The sequence below is a fragment of the Eurosta solidaginis genome, unplaced genomic scaffold (assembly GCF_040869045.1).
Source record: "Eurosta solidaginis isolate ZX-2024a unplaced genomic scaffold, ASM4086904v1 ctg00001112.1, whole genome shotgun sequence".
Taxonomy (NCBI): domain Eukaryota; kingdom Metazoa; phylum Arthropoda; class Insecta; order Diptera; family Tephritidae; genus Eurosta; species Eurosta solidaginis.
Window position 1 is genome coordinate 18,223 of NW_027137060.1, and position 18,222 is coordinate 36,444.

Below are 18,222 nucleotides of genomic sequence, written 5' to 3' on the forward strand. Positions count from 1 at the left end.
CACGTTTTGATCTCAAGACCCTAGACAGGTAGCGAAAAAAAGGGTAGACGATGGCCTCAGACCTACCCAATATGCTCACAAAATTTCATGAGAACCGGTTCAGCCGTTTCGGAGGAGTTCAGCCTCTAAAACCGTGACAGAAGAATTTTATATATTAGATATACCATCATATATATATTATATATATCACCAATCTCTATGATTTTTTGACACAACAATATATACTATATACGTAAGCAATCGGTGAAATTTGAAGCTTATAGATGTTAAAATGGGGTAGAAATTGCGAAAAGTTTGTTATCTGAACAATCGGTTGTATGAGATATATACTATATATACAACCGATCTCTATGATTTTTTCAGACAGCAATATATGACATATACGTAAGCATTCTGTGAAATTTGAAGCTTCTAGCTGTTAAAATGGGGCTAAAATTGCGAAAATATATATATATACTATATATATACTACATATACCACCATATATATACTATATATACCTCCGATCTGTATGATTTTTTCTGACAACAATATATGCTATATACGTAAGCATTCGTTGAATCTTGAAGCCTCTAGCTCTTAAAATGGGGCAGTAATTACGAAAAGTTTCTTATCTGAACAATCGGTTGTGGGGGATATATACTATATATACGACCGATCTCATCAATTTTTTCAGGCAACAATATGTGCAATATACAAAAGTATATGGTGAAGTTTGAAGCTTCAATCTGTTAAATTGAGTAAGATATTACAAAAATCCTCTTTTTCTGAAAAATCGGTTGTATGGAGGATATATGCTATAGTGGTCTGATCCGGCCGGTTCCGACAAATGTCTAATCGGACACCCAAATACACCCGCTCACCAAATTTTATCAAGATATCTCAAAAATTGAGGGACTAGTTTGCATACAAACAGACATACGGACAGACGGACAGCGCTAAATCAACTCAGCTCTTCAACCTGATTATTTCGGTACACTTAATAGTGGGTCTATCTATTTTCCTTTAAGGACTTACAATTTTGGGTTTCGTGACGAAATTAATATACCATTTCATTTTCATCAAAGGTATAAAAATAGGTAGGTACTTTGTGTGAGGATGCAAAGTTTCAGGTTTTTTGTGGTCTGCGTGTGAAAACTATGACTACGAATCACGTATTTCAACAATATATGACGTAAACGTAACTATTTGATGAAATTTTATGAATTTTGAAGCTTCTAGCCGTAAAAAAGGGGCAAAAAAAATACAGTTTATATGGGGTATATAATATATGTACCACCGATCTCTATGATTTTTTCAGACAAATATATATGCTATATAAGTAAGCATTTGGTGAAATTGCGCAAAGTTTCTTATCTGAACAATCGGTTGTATGAGATATATACTATGTATACCACCGATCTCAATGATTTTTTCAGACATCAATATATGCTATACACGTAAGCATTTGGTGAAATTTGAAGCTTTTAGCTGTTAAAATGGGGCCGAAATCGCAAAAAAAAATATGTATATATACTAAATATATATACTATATATACCATCATATATATTATATATATCACCGATCTCTATGGTTTTTTGACACAACAATATATACTATATACGTAAGCAATCGGTGAAATTTGAAGCTTATAGCTGTTAAAATGGGGTAGATATTGCGAAAAGTTTCTTATCTGAACAATCCGTTGTATGAGATATATACTATATATACAACCGATCTCTATGATTTTTTCAGACAACAATATATGCCATATACGTAAGCATTCGGCGAAATTTGAAGCTTATAGTTGTTAAAATGGGGCTAAAATTGCGAAAAGAAATATATATACAATATATACCGCCATATATATACTATATATACCACCGATCGCTATGATTTTTTCAGACAACAATATATGCTACATACGTAAGCATTCGTTGAAATTTGAAGCCGCCTCTAGCTCTTAAAATGGGGTAGTAATTACGAAAAGTTTCTTATCTGAACAATCGGTTGTGGGGGATATATATTATATATACGACCGATCTCATCAATTTATTCAGGCAACAATATGTGCAATACACGAAAGTATATGGTGAAGTTTGAAACTTCAATCTGTTAAATTGAGTAAGATATTACAAAAATCCTCTTTTTCTGAAAAATCGGTTGTATGGAGGATATATGTTATAGTGGTCCAATCCGGCCGGTTCCGACAAATGTCTAATCGGACACCCAAATACACCCGCTCACCAAATTTTATCAAGATATCTCAAAAATTGAGGGAGACTAGTTTGCATACAAACAGACAGACGTGTGTTATTCGCTTGCTCGCGTGTATCAAACTGGTTTATTAGCCGTGTTTTTTAACACGCGCGTATACGTTTCGTTTGCGCGTGTAAAAAAACGCCTATCCTCGCTTAGATAATGCTTAGGAGACCCATCTAGCGGCTGTGGTTAAACAACTAGCTACAGCAACAGGGTGTACCGAAAAGCGGAGACACAACGCTCTGATGGCAATAGGGTATAACATATAGCTGAATCAGTTGCGATGAATTGTGGACACACATAAAATACATAGAATTAGTGTAGAGGGTGAAACAAAGACACATATTTCAGTTACATATGAGTATAATGCGTATTGAAATTTAGTAGGACAAAATTTATGCGCAGCAATTTCAGAGGTGTATTTAAAGTTTGTTAATTAGCATTCCATATAAAGTTTAAGCGTAAACGGATATACGCGTGTCAAAAAACACGGCTATTGTTAATTTCATTATAATATTACAGCTTGAGAACTTATAGCTAAAGGGTTGCCATATAACAAGTATATAACATCTCCCCTTTTAAGATAATGTATTTCAAACAAATTTAGTAATAAGAAATAAGAAGACTTGGTAAGCATTATAATATTTAGTCAAATATAGGAATTTATATTAGACGCAAACTCGTTTGCGCAACCATTTCGAGTTTCTTCGGAGAACTGTACCATCCTCTATGCGAATCCCATACGGTCGTGGCTCATTGCAGATACTGATAACTGTTGCTCTTATCCAACCTTTTTTCTGATGCTGATACCACACTTCTTCCCCTTCAAGGAATGACTGCTTCGGCCTTACATTGCGATCGTAGTACCGTTTCGATATCTTATTTTTGGCTTTTATATTTGGTTGTATATTGGGCACCAATTGTGGTCGAAACACATCTGTTTTCCCTAATACCAGAGTGCGCGTTTTTCTGCTCATTAGAAGCTCTGTTGGCGATGCATTTATATCTTTTAATGGAGTATTACGATATTCGAGTAATGCTAACCAAAGTTCGTCATTGCTCTCTTGTGACTTTCTTATTAAATTTTTGGCAATCGCCACATACCTTTCTGCAAACCCATTCGCCTGAGAATACCCCGGGGCTCGTTGTTGTCAACTTCGTGCCAATTTTTTCACAAAATTTTTTAAATTCAAAAGAACTGAATGGCATGTTGTCAGAAACTATTTCTATTGGTATACCATGATTCGAAAAACAAATTTTAAGTTTTCTTATGCACTCGGCAGCAGTTTTTGATGACATTGGTAAGATGTTCAAGTAACGAGAGTAATAATCAGAAACAATCAGATATATTTTTGATCCATACTCACAAATGTCAACTCCAAGCTTATTGAATGGCAACGCTGGGACATCATGTGCAATCGTGGGCTCTTTAACATTTGAAATACGATACTTTTGGCATACATTACAATTTGTTATTAGTTTTTCAATATCTTCTTCGATTTTGGCCAGTATACCAGACTACGGGCTCTTTTTTTTTGTTTTTTCTATTCCTAGGTGCGAAGAATGTAACTGAGCGAGAATGCTCTCACGCAAGTCTGCCATTCAGGAAAATTATGTCATTTTCTATATACAACTCATTTCGAAGCTTCCAAAAAAAATTTGTATTTGCTGATAGCGTTCGTTTGTCTTTTGGCCAACCGTTTATTAAACACTTCTTCAACTCGGCCAAACAATTATCATTTTGTAATGATTTTCTAAATTTTCCATTAGCCCATTCGTAATATTGATTGAATGAACAAACTCATTCAAATCGTCGATTTCTTGCGAGATGTCTTCTTTATCGTAATAGCGGGATAGAAAATCTGCAATATACAGGTATTTTCCTGGTATGTGGACTAAATTTATATTATATTTGATCAAACTCAGTTTCATTTGTTGGAGTCTTGCAAACGGAATTTTACAGAAATATTTTTTCATTATTTCTACCAGCGGTTTGTGATCGCTTTTAACTGTCACGTTACGACCATAAATATAATAATGAAATTTTCTATAAGCAAAAACAACAGCCAGCAATTCTTTTTCAACTTGTGCATAATTAATTTCGGCATCAGTAAGACTCCTTGATGCATATGCAACAGGTTTTCCATTTTGCATAATGCAACACCCAAGACCGAATTTCGATGCATCTGTTTCAATTGTGATATTTTTAGTTTCGTCAAACGTTTTTAGCATGGGAGCATTTTCAATCATATTCTTGACCAGTTTCAAACAGTTTTCGTGGGCCGTTTGCCATTTGAAAACTACTGACGTTTTTAACAGTTCCTTAGTGGCTGCGAAGTTTCGGATAGGTTTGGAATGTATTCCCTCATATAATTAACCATCCCCAGCAGTTTTTGTAAATCTTTTTTGTCTTTAGGTTGTTCGATTTTCATTATAGCTTTAACGCGATCTGGGTCGCATTTGATACCATCTTGGCTTATATTATTGGCTTGGCAAATATTTCACATGAGTAACTTTATATTGTATTTTATCTAAATTAAATTTAACATTCATTTCTCTGGCGCGTTCAACAACATTTTGTAAAACCTAAAACCCTTGCTTTAAATCTAGCACGGTTAAATATTTTTTGTTAGCAATCTGTGCCGATATTGACTCAAATGTTGGAATTGTGTGATTTTCCTGTAAAATATCGGCATTTAGATTTTGTGGGTCAATACATTGGCGAAGCTTGCCTGATTTCTTTTCAACAATTACCAAATTCGATGCTCGTTCGACTGGACCATCCACTGGTTCAATTATTTCACGCTGAACCATTTCACTAAGTTCTTTTTGCACACGTGACTTCAATGATAATGGGATTCGTCTTGCTGGCTTAGCAATTGGAATCGAACCTGCTTTCACTTTGATTTCCAGGTTTTGTACAAAACATCCCAAACCCTCAAAAACGTCTCGCTTTTTTGCAATAAAATGCTCTTTTGTCGTTTGTTCAATTGAGTTAACTCTTTTTATCAAGTGTAAACGTTCACATGCTTCCGGTCCTAAAAGAGGCTCAAACTTAGTGTCGATGACAGCAAATGTCAACAAGGTCACTTCGTTTCTGCCCATAACAACACAGTCTACAAGGCCTCTATATTTTAAGTCCGCACCACTATAACTTTTTGGTGGTATGCCAGGTATCTATACGGCAAAACATTAACATCGGCGCCAGTGTCTAGCTTAAAATTGAGTAAGCAATCATTAACGCGAATCTCCTCATACCATCTCATTCGATGAACAAATGACACAGCAATGTCATGTAAAACAATTTGTCGCCTTCGTCTGCTTGCATAGTGGGCTCTCTTAACTCGTGCACTTTTGAAGCATAACAAGCAATGCTAAAGTGATTGTAACGGCAGCAGTTTTTGCATTTTTGCCCAAATGCTGGACATTTCCTAATTTCGTGTGTGCCTTACAAAATTTTCATGTTAATATTCGCTCACCACTCTCTTTGCTTGCCGGCTTTTCTGTACTTTTTTCGCTACTTGTTCCAAGGGCTTTGGAATGCCCCCTGCCGTAATTTGCGCGCTGCTTAGACTTTGCGTTAACAGCATCTACTGAAGTGCTCTTGTATTGTTTTTGCATATCATTTGCATGTTTTTCTACTATTTCGGCTGCTCTTGCCATTTCCACTGCTTTAGGTAAAGTCAAATATTTTTGTTCTAGTAATTTTTTTACGGAGTCTATTACTGTTTGTGTATTATTATCACTAATCATCCTATCTGCGTCAGCATATCCACAATTTTTTACCAATTTACGCAAATCTAACAAGTATGAGTCAAAGGGCTCGTTTTCCTCTTGCCGTCTCGAATTAAACCTGAACGCTTCATACACCTCGTTTTTCTTTGGTGTGCAATAGTTTTCAATAGCTTCAAATACCGTTTTGTAAATTTTCTTGTCCGCATCAGGACAAACCTAATGTATTAAAAATTTCTATTATCGCGAGTTAATATCGAGCTCAAGGCCTAACAATAATTATTTTATCATTATTATTGTTATAATATATTTTTTCTTAATTGAAAAAATTTTAAATTATTGTTAGGCCTTGAGCTCGATATTAACTCGCGATATTACAAATTAGTAGGCCGATATAACAACAAAAATTGTTAATACATCCCAGAGCACGGGGAAAAAAGTGTGAATAAAATATGACACTATGGCACCATCGCCATAAACAAAGTCCAATTTTCACAACTATTCTGTAACAGATGTCGCAGTGCTGTGAATATCAATTGGCAAGAACCAGAATTGAAGTAGGAATAATGAAGACAAACAAAAAACCGCTGTGATGGCTGAATGGTTATAGCAGCGGCGCCTAAACGTTGCCGATGAAGGAATTTAGCAGTTCCCGAAATGGATCTATACAACGAGCTTTGGCAGTTGTCTAAATTTTTTCTTTCTTCTATTCTAATTTAAAATTTTTTCAATTAAGAAAAAATATATTATAACAATAATAATGATAAAATAATTATTGTTAGGCCTTGAGCTCGATATTAACTCGCGATATTACAAATTAGTAGGCCGATATAACAACAAAAATTGTTAATACATCCCAGAGCACGGGGAAAAAAGTGTCAATAAAATATGACACTATGGCATCATCGCCATAAACAAAGTCCAATTTTCACAACTATTCTGTAACAGATGTCGCAGTGCTGTGAATATCAATTGGCAAGAACCAGAATTGAAGTAGGAATAATGAAGACAAACAAAAAACCGCTGTGATGGCTGAATGGTTATAGCAGCGGCGCCTAAACGTTGCCGATGAAGGAATTTAGCAGTTCCCGAAATGGATCTATACAACGAGCTTTGGCAGTTGTCTAAATTTTTTCTTTCTTCTATTCTAATTTAAAATTTTTTCAATTAAGAAAAAATATATTATAACAATAATAATGATAAAATAATTATTGTTAGGCCTTGAGCTCGATATTAACTCGCGATATTACAAATTAGTAGGCCGATATAACAACAAAAATTGTTAATACATCCCAGAGCACGGGGAAAAAAAGTGTCAATAAAATATGACACTATGGCATCATCGCCATAAACAAAGTCCAATTTTCACAACTATTCTGTAACAGATGTCGCAGTGCTGTGAATATCAATTGGCAAGAACCAGAATTGAAGTAGGAATAATGAAGACAAACAAAAAACCGCTGTGATGGCTGAATGGTTATAGCAGCGGCGCCTAAACGTTGCCGATGAAGGAATTTAGCAGTTCCCGAAATGGATCTATACAACGAGCTTTGGCAGTTGTCTAAATTTTTTCTTTCTTCTATTCTAATTTAAAATTTTTTCAATTAAGAAAAAATATATTATAACAATAATAATGATAAAATAATTATTGTTAGGCCTTGAGCTCGATATTAACTCGCGATATTACAAATTAGTAGGCCGATATAACAACAAAAATTGTTAATACATCCCAGAGCACGGGGAAAAAAGTGTCAATAAAATATGACACTATGGCATCATCGCCATAAACAAAGTCCAATTTTCACAACTATTCTGTAACAGATGTCGCAGTGCTGTGAGTATCAATTGGCAAGAACCAGAATTGAAGTAGGAATAATGAAGACAAACAAAAAAACCGCTGTGATGGCTGAATGGTTATAGCAGCGGCGCCTAAACGTTGCCGATGAAGGAATTTAGCAGTTCCCGAAATGGATCTATACAACGAGCTTTGGCAGTTGTCTAAATTTTTTCTTTCTTCTATTCTAATTTAAAATTTTTTCAATTAAGAAAAAATATATTATAACAATAATAATGATAAAATAATTATTGTTAGGCCTTGAGCTCGATATTAACTCGCGATATTACAAATTAGTAGGCCGATATAACAACAAAAATTGAAAAATTTCTATTGTTTCCACTCCGCAGGCATTTAAAAATATTCCCACCTTCTGTGGATCTTTCTTGCAATCCAATTCAATCGCAATAGCATAAATCTCAAAATTTTGTTTAAAAACGCGCCAGTTTTCGGCCACATTATCATCGAGTCTTAATGGGTCTGGCCTCCGGACGTCAAAATTACTTATATTATTTGTAGCCATTTCTTGATACTCTTCGCTGTCCTCAGAATCCTCTGATTTTATCGTACTTTTTGTTTCATTTCTTGTTTTCACCATTAGTTTTTATACCAGCTGCGCCATATGTTATTCGCTTGCTCGCGTGTATCAAACTGATTTATTGTTAATTTCATTATAATATTACAGCTTGAGAACTTATAGCTAAAGGGTTGCAATATAACAAGTATATAACAGACAGACGGACAGACGGACATGGCTAAATCAACTCAGTTCTTCAACCTGATTATTTCGGTATACTTAATGGTGGGTCTATCTATTTTCCTTTAAGGACTTACAATTTTGGGTTTCGTGACGAAATTAATATACCATTTCATTTTCATGGAAGGTATAAAAATAGGTAGGTACTTTGTGTTAGGATGCAAAGTTTCAGGTTTTTTGTGGTCTGCGTGTAAAAACTATGACTACTAATCACGTATTTCAACAATATATGACGTAAACGTAATTATTTGATGAAATTTTATGAATTTTTAAGCTTCTAGCCGTAAAAAAGGGGCAAAAAAATACAGTTTATATGGGGTATATAATACATGTACCACCGATCTCTATAATTTTTTCAGACAACAATATATGCTATATACGTATGCATTTGGTGAAATTTGAAGCTTCTAGCTGTTAAAATGGGCAGAAATTGCGCAAAGTTTCTTATCTGAACAATCGGTTGTATGAGATATATACTATATATACCACCGATCTCTATGATTTCTTCAGACAACAATATATGCTATATACGTAAGCATTTGGTGAAATTTGAAGCTTCTAGCTGTTAAAACGGGGCAAAAATTGCGCAAAGTTTCTTATCTGAACAATCGGTTGTATGAGATATATACTATGTATACCACCGATCTCAATGATTTTTTCAGACATCAATATATGCTATACACGTAACCATTTGGTGAAATTTGAAGCTTCTAGCTGTTAAAATGGGGCCGAAATCACAAAAAAAATATATATATACCAAATATATATACTATATATACCATCATATATATATTATATATATCACTGATCTCTTTGATTTTTTTACACAACAATATAACCTATATACGTAAGCAATCGGTGAAATTTTAAGCTTATAGCTGTTAAAATGGGGTAGAAATTCCGAAAAGTTTCTTATCTGAACAATCGGTTGTATGAGATATATATTATGTATACCACCGATCTCAATGATTTTTTCAAGCACCAATATATGCTATACACGTAAGCATTTGGTGAAATTTTAAGCTTATATCTGTTAAAATGGGGTAGAAATTCCGCAAAGTTTCTTATCTGAACAATCGGTTGTGGGGGATATATACTATATATACGACCGATCTCATCAATTTTTTCAGGCAACAATAGGTGCAATATACGAAAGTATATGGTGAAGTTTGAAGCTTCAATCTGTTAAATTGAGTAAAATATTACAAAAATCCTCTTTTTCTGAAAAATCGGTTGTATGGAGGATATATGCTATAGTGGTCCGATCCGGCCGGTTCCGACAAATTGTACCATGGGTACATGTTAGAGTCGCTTTACTTTATCTGCAAAAGCAAGCTTCATTCCATATATCGTATTTCAACACGATTGATTACCAGTCTACTTTTCTGCATACACGGACGCCCTGTACCTTCCACAAAAATAAACGCATTTAATTTTTATACTCAGTTGAGCAGATCTCACAGAGTATATTAAGTTTGATTGGATAACGGTTGGTTGTACATATATAAAGGAATCGAGATAGATATAGACTTCCATATATCAAAATAATCAGGATCGAAAAAAAATTTGATTGAGCCTTGTCCGTCCGTCCGTCCGCCCGTCCGTCCGTCCGTCCGTTAACACGATAACTTGAGTAAATTTTGAGGTATCTTGATGAAATTTGGTATGTAGGTTCCTGAGCACTGATCTCAGATCGCTATTTAAAATGAACGATATCGGACTATAACCACGCCCACTTTTTCGATATCGAAAATTTCGAAAAACCGAAAAAGTGCGATAATTCATTACAAAAGACAGATAAAGCGACGAAACTTGGTAGATGAGTTGAACTTATGACGCAGAATAGAAAATTAGTAAAATTTTGGACAATGGGCGTGGCACCGCCCACTTTTAAAAGAAGGTAATTTAAAACTTTTGCAAGCTGTAATTTGGCAGTCGTTGAAGATATCATGATTAAATTTGGCAGGAACATTAATCCTATTACTATATGTACACTTAATAAAAATTAGAAAAATCAGAGAAAGACCACGCCCACTTTTAAAAAAAAAATTTTTTTAAAGTAAAATTTTAACAAAAAATTTTATATCTTTACAGTATATAAGTAAATTATGTCAACATTCAACTCCAGTAATGATGTGGCGCAACAAAATACAAAAATAAAAGAAAATTTCAAAATGGGCGTGGCTCCGCCCTTTTTCATTTAATTTGTCTAGGATACTTTTAACGCCATAAGTCGAACAAAAATTAACCAATCCTTTTGAAATTTGGTAGAGGCATAGATTTTATGACGTTAACAGTTTTCTGTGAAAATGGGCGGAATCGGATGATGCCACGCCCAGTGTTTATACACAGTCTTGCGTCTGTCCTTCCGCATGGCCGTTAACACGATAACTTGAGCAAAAATCGACATATCTTTAATGAACTTAGTTCACGTGCTTACTTGTACTCACTTTATCTTGGCATAAAAAATGAACGAAATGCGACTATGACCACGCCCACTTTTTCGATATCGAAAATTACGAGAAATGAAAAATATACCATAAATCTATACCAAATACTAAAAAAGGGATGAAACATAGTAAGGTAATTGGATTGTTTTATTGACGCGAAATATAACTTTAGAAAAAACTTTATAAAATAGTTGTGACACCTACCATATTAAGTAGAAGAAAATGAAAAAGTTCTGCAGGGCGAAATAAAAAACCCTTAAAATCGTGGCAGGTATTACATATATAAATAAATTAGCGGTATCCAACAGATAATGTTCTGGGTTACCCTGGTCCACATTTTGGTCGATATCTGGAAAACGCCTTCACATATACAACTACCACCACTCCCTTTTAAAACTCTCATTAATACCTTTAATTTGATACCCATATCGTACAAACTCATTTTAGAGTCACCCCTGGTCCACCTTTATGGCGATATCTCGAAAAGGCGTCCACCTATAGAACTAAGCCCCACACCCTTTTAAAATACTCATTAACACCTTTCTTTTGATACCCATATTGTACAAACAAATTCTAGGGTCACCCCTGCTCCACCTTTATGGCGATATCTCGAAACGGCGTCCACCTATGGAACTAAGGATTACTCCCGTTTAAAATACTCATTAACACCTTTCTTTTGATACCCATATTGTACAAACAAATTCTAGGGTCACCTCTGGTCCACCTTTATGGCGATATCTCGAAAATGCGACCACCTATACAACAACCACCATTTCCTTTTAAAACCCTTATTAATACCTCTAATTTGATACCCATATCGTACAAACACATTCTAGAGTCACCCCTGGTCCACCTTTGTGGCGATATTTCGAAACGGCGTCCACCTATAGAACTAAGGCCCACTCCCTTTTAAAATACTCATTAACACCTTTCGTTTGATGCCCATATTGTACAAACAAATTCTAGGGTCACCCCTGGTCCACCTTTATGGCGATATCTCGAAACGGCGTCCACCTATGGAACTAAGGATTACTCCCTTTTAAAATACTCATTAACACCTTTCATTTGATACTCATATCGTAGAAACGCATTCTAGAGTCAACCCTGATTCACCTTTATGGCTATATCCCTAAATGGCGTCCACCTATAGAACTATGGCCCACTCCCTCATAAAATACTCTTTAATGCCTTTCATTTGATACGCATGTCATACAAACACATTCCAGAGTTTCCCTCGGTTCGTTTTCCTACATGGTTGTTTTCCCTTATGTTGTCACCATAACTCTCAACTGAGTTTGTAATGTTCGGTTACACCCGAACTTAACCTTCCTTACTTGTTTATTTCCTTTTTATGCTATGTTTGTCTAGAGAAATAGCGATAGACATGACTGTCAATTTGGCTTAGTATCAGCTTCCGCAAATTTTCCTCTTTCTTTTCCTTTGGAACTTTGGAATCGACGGTAGCTGATTAGCAGATTTAATATGTGTCCAATATTGGCAGATATATAGTGGACATTTTAGCTTTGATTTTTTTTAAAGAAAAAGTAAAATAATTTAACTACCGCGCCAGGCGAACACCTTAGCTGACAGTATATTAGCAGAGACAACCATTGGTAAGAAGAATAAAGTATATAGTGAAGTGCCCAGTGATTATTTGCAATTTTTTTATTAGGTGTTTGAATTTCTACTAAAAGAAATTGTGTAAAAGGGATTTGGGGATCAAGCAGCCGGAGTAGCGTGACCGGCACTCGGCCTAAACGTTTGCAAACAGCCACAGGAGCTGTTTATATTATAACAAAATACATTAATTTATTTAAGATTCTTGAAAGTTTTACCTAACGCGCGAGTAGGCATAAAAAGGCTAAGGATTTCTCGCCTTACCTCTGCGTTTAAATTTGCGCAAAGCCTGCGGGCTAAGAGATAAAATTTACAAATTTTCTGTGCGATCACAGAAAAATACAATTATTTCATTTTTCCTACCATAAAGTTTCACGCATATATTTAACTATACATAATTATAGAAAAGAAAAAAATCGCGGGTTCGAATCGAGCTCAAGGCCTAACAATAATTTTTTATCATTATTATTGTTATGATAAATTTTTTCTTAATTGAAAAAATTTTTAAAATTGTTAATACATCCCAGAGCACGGGGAAAAACAAGTGTCAATAAAATATGACACTATGGCAGCATTGCCAAAAAACAAGTCCAATTTTCACAGCTATTCTGCAACAGATGTCGCAGTGGTGTGAATATCAATTGGCACGAACCAGAATAGAAGTAGGATTAATGAAGACAAACAAAAAACCGCTGTGGTGGCTGAATGGTTATAGCAGCGGCGCCTAAACGTTGCCGATGAAGGAATTTAGCAGTTCCCGAAATGGATCTATACAACGAGCTTTGGCAGTTGTCTAAAATTTTTTCTTTCTTCTATTCTAATTTAAAAATTTTTTCAATTAAGAAAAAATTTATCATAACAATAATAATGATAAAAAGTTATTGTTAGGCCTTGAGCTCGATTCGAACCCGCGATCTTAAAATCAGTAGGCCGATATAACAACAAAAATTGTTAATACATCCCAGAGCACGGGGAAAAACAAGTGTCAATAAAATATGACACTATGGCAGCATTGCCAATAAACAAGTCCAATTTTCACAGCTATTCTGCAACAGATGTCGCAGTGGTGTGAATATCAATTGGCACGAACCAGAATAGAAGTAGGATTAATGAAGACAAACAAAAAACCGCTGTGGTGGCTGAATCGTTATAGCAGCGGCGCCTAAACGTTGCCGATGAAGGAATTTAGCAGTTCCCGAAATGGATCTATACAACGAGCTTTGGCAGTTGTCTAAAATTTTTTCTTTCTTCTATTCTAATTTAAAAATTTTTTCAATTAGGAAAAAATTTATCATAACAATAATAATGATAAAAAATTATTGTTAGGCCTTGAGCTCGATTCGAACCCGCGATCTTAAAATCAGTAGGCCGATATAACAACAAAAATTGTTAATACATCCCAGAGCACGGGGAAAAACAAGTGTCAATAAAATATGACACTATGGCAGCATTGCCAACAAACAAGTCCAATTTTCACAGCTATTCTGCAACAGATGTCGCAGTGGTGTGAATATCAATTGGCACGAACCAGAATAGAAGTAGGATTAATGAAGACAAACAAAAAACCGCTGTGGTGGCTGAATGGTTATAGCAGCGGCGCCTAAACGTTGCCGATGAAGGAATTTAGCAGTTCCCGAAATGGATCTATACAACGAGCTTTGGCAGTTGTCTAAAATTTTTTCTTTCTTCTATTCTAATTTAAAAATTTTTTCAATTAAGAAAAAATTTATCATAACAATAATAATGATAAAAAATTATTGTTAGGCCTTGAGCTCGATTCGAACCCGCGATCTTAAAATCAGTAGGCCGATATAACAACACAAATTGTTAATACATCCCAGAGCACGGGGAAAAACAGTGTCAATAAAATATGACACTATGGCAGCATTGCCAACAAACAAGTCCAATTTTCACAGATATTCTGCAACAGATGTCGCAGTGGTGTGAATATCAATTGGCACGAACCAGAATAGAAGTAGGATTAATGAAGACAAACAAAAAACCGCTGTGGTGGCTGAATGGTTATAGCAGCGGCACCTAAACGTTGCCGATGAAGGAATTTAGCAGTTCACGAAATGGATCTATACAACGAGCTTTGGCAGTTGCCTAAAATTTTTTCTTTCTTCTATTCTAATTTAAAAATTTTTTCAATTAAGAAAAAATTTATCATAACAATAATAATGATAAAAAATTATTGTTAGGCCTTGAGCTCGATTCGAACCCGCGATCTTAAAGTCAGTAGGCCGATATAACAACAAAAATTGTTAATACATCCCAGAGCACGGGGAAAAACAAGTGTCAATAAAATATGACACTATGGCAGCATTGCCAACAAACAAGTCCAATTTTCACAGCTATTCTGCAACAGATGTCGCAGTGGTGTGAATATCAATTGGCACGAACCAGAAGAGAAGTAGGATTAATGAAGACAAACAAAAAACCGTTGTGGTGGCTGAATGGTTATAGCAGCGGCGCCTAAACGTTGCCGATGAAGGAATTTAGCAGTTCCAAAAATGGACCTATACAACGAGCTTTGGCAGTTGTCTAAAATTTTTTCTTTCTTCTATTCTAATTTAAAAATTTTTTCAATTAAGATGTCGCTAAGAAATACAAGCGACTCTAGATTTGAGCCAGTTGGCTCTTGTTCTATCTGTAGAGTTGACCTTTACGCCGGTGACGATGTTCTGGTAACGACGTGTGAACATCGCTTCCATAGGACCTGTCTGCTAAATTGGCTGAAGAAGAACTCCTCGTGTCCCCAATGCCGGGCCAAATGCACCAGAAGTGAGTTTATTCAAAAATCGGGTGCACGTTCAAAATTTGCAAGTGCCGCACAGTTAAATTCGAACTTTGATAATCTTACTTTGCCCCAGTCAACCCAAAACAAAGACCAGGAAGTTCAAGGAGCAGCCAGCCTACCTATTATAAATGAGGAAGAGAATCGTGTCCGTAACATTGTCGCCGCTTTAATATCAGCGAGACAAGCATCAATTTTTGATAGCCTGGAGAACCAAGTTTCTGAATTAATTGAACAAAGAATGGATGGTATACTTACCACCTTAGTAGACGGTTTGCAATTGAATCCCCCGCAGCCACAGCCGGCACACAACAGCCCTAACATTAGCCCTGACGCTTTTGCCCAACCAGCCACAAATCAACGTAACCGATCAACACCCGTCTGGCCTAGGGAGATACCAAGCTTTAATCAAAACACGAATAGTTTTCACCATCAAATTGACCAATTTCGGTTTAGAGATTTGTCCAGTGTGCCAAAGTCAGGAAGAATCGCGCAATTGATTTCAAATTGGGATATTAAATTTGATGGATCCCCCAAACTTTCCGTTGATAGTTTCATCTATCGTATAGAGTGTCAAGTGACTGATACACTTGGGGGAAACTTCAACGTATTATGCGAGCACGTACAAAGTTTGTTTATTAAAGAAGCTAGAGAATGGTATTGGCGATATCGACGCTCGGTTGAACGCGTCACGTGGCCCTCACTTTGTCAAGCTTTAAGAATGAATTTTCAACTTCACAAAAGCGACTTCGAGATCAAAGAAATGATTCGAAGCCGCAAACAAAGTTCAACTGAAAGTTTCGATGATTTCGGGAACGCTGTCCTTAAATTAGCTGAGACCCTACAAACACCCTTACCGAACCCGAGTTACTTGAAATTTTGCAACACAACCTTAGACCACGCGTACGTCAACAATTACTATACGTGAATATAAGCTCACCAGCGGAGTTGCGTAGGTTATGTTTAAAAGGCGAAAGCCTGCTGAACGAAATGGCGAAACCAACCAGTCAATTACTGGCGGCCAACGCCCGGCAACAACAGCGGCGCTATGTGGATGAGGTGGAGGATGAAGATAGCTTGGCAGAGGATCTGGAGGTCCAGATAACTGAGGTGGGAAGAAATGCGACAAGGCCAAAGTTAGTTTGCTGGAACTGGCAAGCCGACGTCAATGATACATGGATTGCCTGGAGAACAGATCAGTTTTTTGCTATGGATGTGGTGCTCCAGAGGTTTACCGCCCGAAATGTCCGACCTGCAGTCCGGGAAACTTGAAGGAGAGCGAGGTTTCAAGACAGAATCCTCGCAACGACACGAAGAAAAAGGCTTAAATAATGTCCGGTCTAACGGCGATGTCGTTAAACCACCCACTCGCGCTAATATACCAGTCACCACCAACCCATTGGTGCACAAAATCATCCCGTATGAAATACGGTTAGCTAAATACAATCAAATTAGAGACCGAATTTTCAATGACAAAAATAAAAATGTAGGTAGCCCAACCCGTTCCGCTACCAGAATGAAAGATTTTTGGAAACGTGTAAAAAGAAGCCGAAAGGTGGTTAACACCTTTATCTCTGCCATTGAGCACAAACCCTCCGATTTGAGGCCATATGCCAAAGTCGAACTTTTAGGCGACGAATACTTAGGTCTCTTAGACAGTGGAGCTCAGGTTTCGTGTTTAGGTTCCACTTTGGCTGAGCGCGTTTGTAGAGGCGAGAAACTGCGTAAACTTACAATGTCCGTCTGTACGGCGGACGGAAAACAACAAGTTGTTTATGGCATCGTCGACTTAGTCGTTAGATTTGAGAAAAAAGAAGCGGTCATCAGTTTCTTCGTCATCCCTAGTATGTCGCAAAAGATAATTTTAGGAGTCGATTTTTGGATCAAGTTCAAAATCGCCCCGAACGTGATTTCCGGATTTCCTTTGATGCAGATGAAAACACTCTTTCCCTAAGCAGAGATCAACAACAACAACTAATTTAATAAAGAAGAGATTCCCATCTTTTGAGAAAGAAGGTCTGGGAAAGACCTCATTGATGGAATACGTCATAGAGCTCCAGCCAAACGTCCGTCCGAAAAAGCAACGATACTTCCCGATACCTCCAGCGGTTGAAAAATTAGTTCATGCCGAGATAGATGAAATGCTAAAGTTAGGTGTAATCGAGGAGGCTCCAAACAGTCCATGGTCCAGTCCGATTGTTTTAGTGAAAAAGCCAAATAAAGTCCGTCTGTATTTAGATTCTAGGAAAGTCAATAGCGTAACCATCAAGGACGCTTATCCCCTACCTCATATTGATGGTATTCTGAGTAGAATACCTAAGGCAAGATTTATTAGTTCCCTCGATCTGCGACGAGCCTTTTGGCAAATCCCCCTCGCAGAAAACTCACGAGATTACACCTGTTTCACCGTCCCTAATCGTCCGCTTTACCGATACCGTGTTATGCCTTTCGGTCTTTGCAACGCCCCGCAAGCACTATGTCGCTTGATGGATCGTGTTATCCCACCAACACTAAAAAACCAAGTATTCGTCTACTTAGACGATCTTTTAATAGTATCGGAAACATTCGATACTCACATGTCCGTTTTGTCCGAAGTGGCTCATCATCTGAGGAAAGCAGGTCTGACCATAAACGTCGAAAAGAGCAGATTCTGCAGCAGGGAAGTGAAGTATCTCGGATATATTGTAGGTGATGGTATCTTGAAAACCGACCCTGACAAAGTTTCAGCGGTTACTAACTACCCGGTTCCAACAAATGTTAAACAATTAAGGCGCTTTTTGGCAGCCATGCACA